The sequence below is a fragment of the Malus sylvestris genome, chromosome 10 (genome assembly GCF_916048215.2).
Source record: "Malus sylvestris chromosome 10, drMalSylv7.2, whole genome shotgun sequence".
NCBI lineage: Eukaryota > Viridiplantae > Streptophyta > Magnoliopsida > Rosales > Rosaceae > Malus > Malus sylvestris.
In genome coordinates this window covers 26,287,839-26,295,319 of record NC_062269.1, presented here as the reverse complement: position 1 = coordinate 26,295,319, position 7,481 = coordinate 26,287,839, and positions in this window count along the sequence as shown.

The window sequence follows — 7,481 nt, the reverse complement described above, 5'->3', positions numbered from 1 at the left end:
AAGATGAAGTGGCAAAGTAAAAACGTGGTTGATCCTTCTATTTTCAATTTTTGTGTGCATCAGTTTGGCTTTTCCCTCTTTTATCATTTTCATTAGTTTGTCTTATTTCCTAGTAACGAAGTAAAACTGATTTTTCCAATATGGCTTTTGTTTTACCAAGTTTTCAGTTTTTACTTTCATATGTGTGTTAGGCATAGTGAAAAAATACATCGGAGAAATGAGGAATATGAAAGACCGGTAGAGAGATGATGGTGGTCTGGAAGGAAATTCCTCATTTGGGCCCACAAAGTTTTAACTTTTAGCACATTTTGGTTGGAGAGAATTCATGCAACCATCGCTCCTTAGAGCAACTCCACCAGTGCTCAATGTTCAAGCATGTGGCTTGAATTACCCTCGACTCAAAGAAATCATCTCCACCGGTCCAATATCATTGTGGAAATTGGAGCAAGGGCAGCAGCCCGTTGGGCTGCCGTGCCAATTCAAGCTTGGGCTTGCACCTGCCAGCAGTGGTCTACGTCACAGCTGACGTTAGGCAGCAGACAGAGCGGGTCCACCCACGTGCAAACCACCGAGCCAAAAGCCTCGCCCTCAGTCATTGGATTTTTAACGATATTCTCATCTAGACCGATGGATTTCCAAAAGAAAAAACCTATTAAGTGCACATTTTACGAGGCATACAAAATAATATATTTATATATTTATATATTTGCGAATACTACTGTCCTTGCCCTTTTTGTTTTCAAATAGGTACATTTGCACAAAGATAATTATTATTTAGAATGAATAGTAAGGATAATTTTTACCCTTGCCCTTGCCTTGCCATTGCCCTCCTAAAGCAGGTGAACTCATTCTAATAGGTGCAGTGTCTTGGTAGGTCCTATCCTATAATCAGGGATAAACGTCTAGCAATCAATGCACCATTATAATGGCATCATTTATTCAATAAACGTTTGTCACGTTCTTAGAAAGTGAACTAGTACATCACTTGCTACATGATAAAATTAATCTTTTAACTTTTCTAGTAGTTGTTATAGAATTAAGATATCCCTAATAGAAACTCGGTTGAGTTCACGAATCCAGTATCCCACTAGAGAGTTGCTGATTTTTCCATCTTTCATATTAAAAATAGTCATCTTTATCTTGAGTCCATTATTCCGATCATGAGATAGGTATGGAAAAGAGTTATGCAATTAGCCTTGCATCCAAAGCAGAGGGATCCCTCAACAGAGAATGGACTATATATAATCACGCAAAAATAGGGTCCTATTCCCCAAGTCCTTTACCTCCGAGTTTAACCGCCAATTGCCCTCACTCATTGACACCTTGAAAACCCTAAACCTAGTTGATTTTACATCGGAGTCTAACAACCAATTGCCCTCACTCAATGACGCCTTGAAATCCTTAAACCAAGAGAGTGGTTGGTATCTTTCTTGGCAAGTAAAAACTAAAAACCCTTAACAAGTCCCTCGTTGATTCCACCATAGTTCACAGCACAATATCGCCCACTAATTGCAGTAAGCTATATCCTCTGGATCTTTCTCTAAAACTATCCTTGTCCAATATTCGTCATCACTTGGTGTGCAAGGACTTGACAGTAAGACAATTGTCTCTATCAAATGACCTTTTGCAAGATATGAATGCTCTTGACCAGCAATATAAGCTTTGTAAATTTATATAGAGACAACTTGTCTGATGAAATTCCTGAACTTCTCTCTGGTATGTTGATCTCCATGATTTCTCTTCTACACCTCCTAATTCATCCTCTGGATGATGAACAATTGTCATAACAAATTTGAAAATAATATTAACAATTTTCATAACAAAGTCAAAACTAAATTTGAGAGGAGAACAGAATAATGAAAACTATAATTGTTCTTCCATTCAGATATTGTCGACCAAAATTACAACTCTTTCTGATGGAATTCTTTGAGATTAGTACATTCAGTTAGACCAAAATTACAACTTTTTCCGATGGACGCCTTTGAGATTATTCCCTTCGGTTCAAACTCTACTAACTAATCATAAGAAGAAGAAAAGAACAAGCATGAAAGACTATTTGCAAAACGTTTCTAAAACTTTGGTCATTTACAAAGTACCACTAAAGGAACAAAAAAACTACATCACTAATTAATTGACTTGCTCAGCCATTGTGAAAGATGCTAGTGTTTGAGCTACTTTTGAGCTAAATTTCTCCATGTATTTGTAATCAATTCAACAAGTAATTGAAATGTATTCAAAGATTGAATATCAGAGATGAACTTTAAGGGAAGAAGAGTACGTTGCACCTCAAATCTACGTTGGATTCAATCCATGAAACTCAGCTACAAACCATCTAAATAGTCGTTGCCAACTCACCAAAGCATCATGACTATGATCATGTGCAACTCACATGGATTCACTTAACATATAACAAAGTGGACACGTGTCAAGTTATACACCGTTGATATAATCTTAACTGTTTATTACACATATATAAACTTAGCTAAGAACAACACTTAGACATTTTCAAGCTTCTTCTTCTTTCATATTGCAGCAACCTTGAATGCTTGATCCAGCTATCATGCTTATGCTCCAACACGCCCTTTTAAGCTGGTAGCTGGTTTAACTCGAAGCTTCTATCTGAGTATGCAAAATCGATATTTTGGTAGGGCCTTGGTGAAAATGTTTACAAGTTAATCTTTAGACTTGCAATAGATTAGCTTGATGATGTTTGACTGCAATGGTTCTTGAATGTAATGATATTTGCTTCCGATGTTCTTTGTTCTTTGTTCTTTGATGGAACACATGATTTCTTGCCATAGAAATGGCAGATGTATTGTCACATTAGATAGGAGTAGCTTCAATTTGTTCTTCACCAAAATCTTGAAGCACAAACCTCAACCACACAACTTGAGTGGTTGCTTCGGTTGCACTCATGTACTCAGCTTCAACTGTTGACAGAGCAACACTATGTTGTTTAACTGAGGCCCACGAGAAAAGCCCACTTCCAGAAGGGAAAGCATATCCAGATGTGCTTTTCATATCAGTTTCATCCCCATTCCAATCACTGTCACAATAGCTTATGAATTGATTCTTTGCATTTCTCATACTCAATCCCATAGTTTAATGTGCCTTGTATATATCTGAGAACCCTTTTTACTGCTCCCAAATACTTCTTTGATGGTCCATGCATAAATCTAGCAAGTAGGCTAGTTGCAAACATAATGCCTGGTCTTGTTGCAGTTAAGTACAACAAACTCCCAACCAATTGCCTATATACATTCTCATTTGTTTTCACACATTCATCCTCTTTCTTAAGCTTGTCACTCACCACCAATGGAGTGCTAACAAGTTTGCAGTCCTTCAATCCAAATTTCTGCAACAAACTAACTGCATATTTTCTTTGATTAATGAAGATCTTCGAATTGTAATATTCTCATGCCAAGAAAATGATATAACATACCCAAATCTGTCATTTCATATATGTTCATCATGTCAAACTTGAACTCTTCTAACAACTCAGTGATGCTACCTGTGTAGATAATGCCATCTACATAGATAGAGACAATGATGCTTTCACTTTCTCCCATTGACTTCATATACAAGGTTGCCTCACTTGGACTTCTGGTGAATCCACAATTGTGCAAATAAGTATCAATTCCTTCATACCATGCACTTGAGGCTTGCTTTAACCCATACAAGGCCTTTTTTAGTTTATAGACTTTGTCTTCTACACCCTGCACTACAAATCCCTCAAGTTGATCAATGTCAACTTCATCTTGCAACACTCCATTAAGAAAAGATGATTTCATATCAAATTGAAATAGCTTCCACTTCTTTTTAGCTGTTAAGGCAATGAAAGTCCTAATGGTATCCAATCTTGCAACATAAGCAAATGTTTCATTGAAATCAACACCAGGCTTCTGTGTATAACCTTTGGCAACAAGTTTTGCCTTGTGTTTCTGAATTGTCCCATCCAGATTCAATTTGGTCTTGTATATCCACTTCACTCCAACAATAGGTTTGCCTAATGGTTTATCAACCAATTCCCAGGTCTTGTTTTTCTCTATTATCTCAATTTCAGAATCCATTGCTTTCTTCCAAGCTACATTAGTGGCAACATCAGTGAAATTCTCTGGTTCAATCATGCTTACATTACATCTAGCATAAATTTCACTCAGTGATCTCTCTTTACCTGGTGTAGCTTTAGCAGTACTAGACACCACTCTCAGTTTGAGAATTAGTGAATTCATGTAATACATACTTGCTCTCGTCTAGCTGAATGTTCTGATCAATCTCAGGTAGATTGAGATTAACATGAAATCATAATTTATCACAATTTGCTGCATTCCAACACTAAGTACCCTTCTCATCAAATACAACACTCATTGACAGAAAAATCTTCTTGGTACTCAAGTTGTAGATCATGTATCTTTTCTCCATCTTCCAATATCCAACAAAGATTCCTTTCATAGAGGATTCATCAAGTTTTTGTCTTACTTGTCCAAGTATGTGACCATAACAAATGCACCCAAATCCCTTTAAAAGTTGAATACCTAGCTTCCTGCCATTGAAAGCTTCAAATGGAGTTTTGTGTTCCACAGCCTTGGTTGGACACCTATTGAGTAAGTACATAACTGTGTTAACATCTTCTCTCCAGAACTCATAGGGTAAATGCTTGTCATGAAGGATACTTTTAGCCATTTCAACAATGGTTCTGTTGATACTTTTAGCCATTTCAACAATGGTTCTGTTCTTCCTCTCAACAACATCATTTTGTTATGGGAAATAAGCCACTGTCAACTGTTTCTCAAGCCCCAAATCTTCAAATGATTGATTAAACTCATGAGAGTTGTACTCTCAACCTCTGTCACTTCTTAACTTTAGAATTTTGTAGCCATTCTGCAATTCAACCATGGCTTTGAATTTCTTGAACACTTTGAACACTTCTGATTTGTGATTCAGAAGATAAACCCAACACATTCTAGTTGCATCATCAATGAATGTAAAAAAGTGTATATTTCCTCCAAATGTTGTGACCTGCATTGGTCCTCAAACATATGAGTGAATTAATTCTAAAGGCTTGCTTGCTCTCCAAATCAGCTCTTTACTGAAAGCATCTATGTGTTGCTTTCCTGCAATGCACCATTCACAGACACCATATGACTTCTTGAGTTTTGGTTATCCCAACACCATTTCCTTGTCAGATAACAATTGCAAGCTATTAAAATTCAAATGCTCGAGTCTTTTGTGCCATTCCCAAGCATCACCCTTAGACTTCATTGTTCTAAAAATCGGCCTAGGTGTTGGGTAGTGGAGCCTCGCCCCGATTTTGGGAAGGGGTTCGGAAAAATCAGCTGAAAGCTAAGAGGCTAGGCGGTTTTTTTTTTTTTTTTAATTCTAATTTAAAAATTAAATAAACTAACTTAAAGGTTCATGTGTCTAATCCCCTGTTAACCTAATTTTCTAAACATTTGAAGTTTCTTCAATTCTGCATCTATCTCCTAGTAGTCGGCCGTCTCGAATCCTTCGCTAGGCATCATCTCTCGACTTCTTTATTGAGCAAATCATCTCGCCTTTCCAGATTTTCACGGTCCACCTCTTGCAGTTGCATGTTAGCATTTCCCATATTTTATTCGAAAATCTAATTGATGTCGATTGCGATGATTTGCTACTCTGCATTGATAATTTGATATATAATATTGAGTCTCTACAAGGAATCAAGATGCTTAAATGAATCTGGGATACTGGTTTTTCATATTTGTTTTGGTAGTGCGACAAGTCTTCTATATTTTTTTCATTACACTATGAGTCCATGTGATTGAATTATGGGGTTGAATGAAGCATATATGTTAGTATACCACCAGCAATAACTCTAATTGTGATGAAAAAGAATTTACAAAAATTGAGATAGGAATGTGTAGAAACGAAACAAACCTTGTTAACAATGTATTTCACATGATGGGGTTGAACCGTCGAGTTGGGATTTAGAAATAATGACCATATTGATTTCAATGCTAATATATTGTCTATGTCTAAATGGTTATGGATAAGTGTATGGAACTAAATTTACTTAATCCAAAGTAAAGGTTTGTGGGGTTCTGAGCTTTACAGAAAAGGGGGGTTAATCTACCAGTTTGGTACCTTTGTGCTTAACTACAAATGACATATATACAGTAGAAGATGAAATAATGGTATCTGTCATATTGGGTTTACTAGTCTTAGGTGCAGACTTGCAGTTTCTTCCGACTTGCATAACATACAAGCTCATGAATTGATATGCAATAATGCAAATGGTATGATTTTTATAGGTAGTGCTCAAGTAGGTACTGAATACAAGTATCTCATAAGTTTGTGCATTTGAAAGTTTGATAATGGAATGTTTGAACTATTGAATTTGAAGTATTTGTGTAGTTGATGAACTAATGAAGTATATGTACATTTGTCATTTGATAATCTTGTTCAGTTGTTTGTAACTTTGTAGTGAATTTGATAATAGAATTTTATTTTTAAATGACAAGCATTGTATTATCCGAAGTATCTAATCCAATGTCGTCCACCCAATCAAATAATCCATTAAAGCGTGCTTCAAACGATGTGGGATGGGAATATGGGGTGTTGGCGGATCCTCCAAACTCAGATAAAGTGTAATGTAAGTTGTGTAAAAGAATATCAGTGGTGGCATTTATAGAATGAAACAACACACAGCCCATGTTAAGGGAAACATAGCTGGATGCACAAAGTCTTCAGATGAAGATTAAGCAAAATGTAAAGCCGCATTAGAAAAAGCAAAAGAGGAAAAGAAAGAAATAAGCACTGTGAGGAAGTGAGGGAAGAGGTTCAACTTCCACATATTGAAGAAGATGAAGATATTGAAGTTGTTGGGTCAAGGGAAATGTCGCAAACTCTTGGGCCTATTGTTAGGTTTGCATCCTCTATCAATCCCGGTTCTTCAAAATCAAATGATGGAAGCAAGAGTAAGCGGCAATAAAATCTCCATGATGCAATTTGGAAGGATATAACACATCAGGTTGATCAATAGCTAGCTCAACGGGTCTACGAAGTCGGTATTCATTTTCATGCCATTGATAATGACAGCTTTAAATGCTTTGTGGAAGCGGTTGGTCAATTTGGCCCGGGATACCAACCTCCAAGTCAATATGATTTGAGATAGCCTTTATTTAAAGAAGAGGTGGATAGGGTAAATCAGTCTCTTAAGAAGTATGAAGAAGAATGGGCTTTGAATGGTTGCTCAATTATGACAGATGCTTGGAGCAACCGAAAAAGAATAAGTATAATGAATTTGTGTGTGAATTGCAAAGAAGGCACAATATTTCTTTCTTCCAAGGAATGCTCTAGTGAAGCACACACCAGGGAATAAGTCTTTGAATATGTTGACAACTGTATCAAAGAAGTTAGTCCACAAAATATTGTTTAAGTAGTAACCGACAATGCTTCTAACAATATGGCGGTAACAACCAGGGAAGAAAATGCCGATAATA